Source organism: Trachypithecus francoisi, unplaced genomic scaffold (genome assembly GCF_009764315.1).
Source record: "Trachypithecus francoisi isolate TF-2019V2 unplaced genomic scaffold, Tfra_2.0 Contig00308, whole genome shotgun sequence".
In the NCBI taxonomy this organism is placed as follows: Eukaryota; Metazoa; Chordata; class Mammalia; order Primates; family Cercopithecidae; genus Trachypithecus; species Trachypithecus francoisi.
Window position 1 is genome coordinate 8,029 of NW_022680558.1, and position 1,838 is coordinate 9,866.

General features: G+C 47.2%; 1 pseudogene across 1 annotated transcript; it reads left to right on the forward strand.

Annotated features, from left to right (window-relative positions):
* Nucleotides 1-1,050: 1,050 nt before the first annotated feature.
* Nucleotides 1,051-1,440, forward strand: LOC117083215 (annotated as a pseudogene). The gene has a single exon (XR_004437001.1). The product of XR_004437001.1 is annotated as a 60S acidic ribosomal protein P2-like (transcript).
* Nucleotides 1,441-1,838: the final 398 nt, after the last annotated feature.

Here is a 1,838-nt window from a genome sequence, read left to right on the forward strand (position 1 = left end):
TGGAGTATCACTCTGTTGCCCAGGCCATAGTCCAGTAGTGCAATGTTGGCTCACTGCAATCTCTGCCTCCTGGGTTCAAGTGATTCTTCTGCCTCAGTTTCCTGAGTAGCTGGGATTACAGACACGTGCCACCATGCCTGGCTAATTTTTTTTTTTTTTTTTTGTATTTTTAGTAGAGATGTGGTTTCACCACATTGGCCAGGCTGGTCTCAAACTCCTGACCCGAAGTGATCCACCCGCGTCAGCCTCCCAAAGTGCTGGGATTACAGGCATAAGCCACCACACCATGCCCCACATGGGAAGCCTTTTATTCTTATTTTATTTTGTAGAGATGGGTTTTTGCCATGTTGCGCAGGCTAATCTCGAACTCCTGGGCTCCAGCAATCTGCCTGCTTCAGCCTCCCAAAGTGCTGGGATTACAGGTGTGAGCCACCACACCCAGCCCCTCTTATTCTTATGCTGTGACACTTCAACTTATTACTTTTTCCAGTTGTTATTTTGGATATAGATATATTAACAAAGTAACTGCCATCTCTCTCCTCTCTACAATCAAAACAGAAGTATATATGTGACTTCATAATCTTGGGCAACTGAATCTAATGAAGTAAAGACTTTAAAACCTTTGCTATCCAAGCACATAAACATTGGCTCCCAGGAAACAAGAGCTGATTTGCTATTTATTAAAGAAAAATCTTTTTTTTTTTTTTTTTTTTTTTTGAGACGGAGTCTCACTCTGTCACCCAAGCTGGAGTGCAATTGCACGATCTTGGCTCACTGCAACCTGCATCTCCCGGGTCCAAGTGATTCTCTTGCCGCAGTCTCCTGAGTAGCTGGGACTACAGGCGCGTGCCACCACACCTGGCTAATTTTTGTATTTTTAGTAGAGATGGGGTTTCACCGTGTTAGCCAGGATGGTCGCAATCTCCTGATCTCATGATCTGCCCACCTCGGCCTCTCAAAGTGCTAGGATTATAGGCGTGAGCCACCGTGCCCGGCCTAAAGAAAAATCTTGGCGTGAGGCTCTCCGCCTCCGCCGCAGACGCCGCCGCGATGTGCTAAGTAGTCTCCTACCTGCTGGCTGCCCTCAGGGGTAACTCCTCCCCTAGCGCCAAGGACATCAAGAAGATCTTGGACAGCGTGGGCATGGAGGCGGACGACGACCGACTCAACAAGGTTATGAGTGAGCTGAATGGAAAAAACATTGAAGACGTCATTGCCCAGGGTATTGGCAAGCTTGCCAGTGTACCTGCTGGTGGGGCTGTGGCCATCTCTGCCGCCCCAGGCTCTGCAGCGCCTGCTACTGGTTCCGCGCCTGCTACAGCAGAGGAGAAGAAACATGAAAAGAAGGAGGAGTCTGAAGAGTCAGACGATGACGTGGGATTTGGCCTCTTTGATTAAATTCCTGCTTCCCTGCAAATAAAGCCTTTTACACTTTTTTTTTTTAAAAAAAAAGCAAAAAGAAAAATCGTTTTTTTTTTTTTTGAGACAGATTCTCGCTCTGTCGCCCAGGCTGGAGTGCAGTGGCATGATCTCGGCTCACTGCAAACTCCACCTCCCAGGTTCATGCCATTCTCCTGCCTCAGCCTCCTGAGTAGCTGGGAGTACAGGTGTCCACCACCACACTTGGCTAATTTTTGTATTTTTACAAAATTTTATTTTTGTATTTTTAGTAGAGACAGGGTTTCACTGCGTCAGCCAGGATCCTCTCGATCTCCTGACCTCGTGATCCGCCCACCTTGGCCTCCCAAAGTGCTGGGATTACAGGCATGAGCCACCGCGCCCAGCCAGAAAAATCTTTAAGTGATAATTTATTTACAACAAATCCTTAATAATTTAAA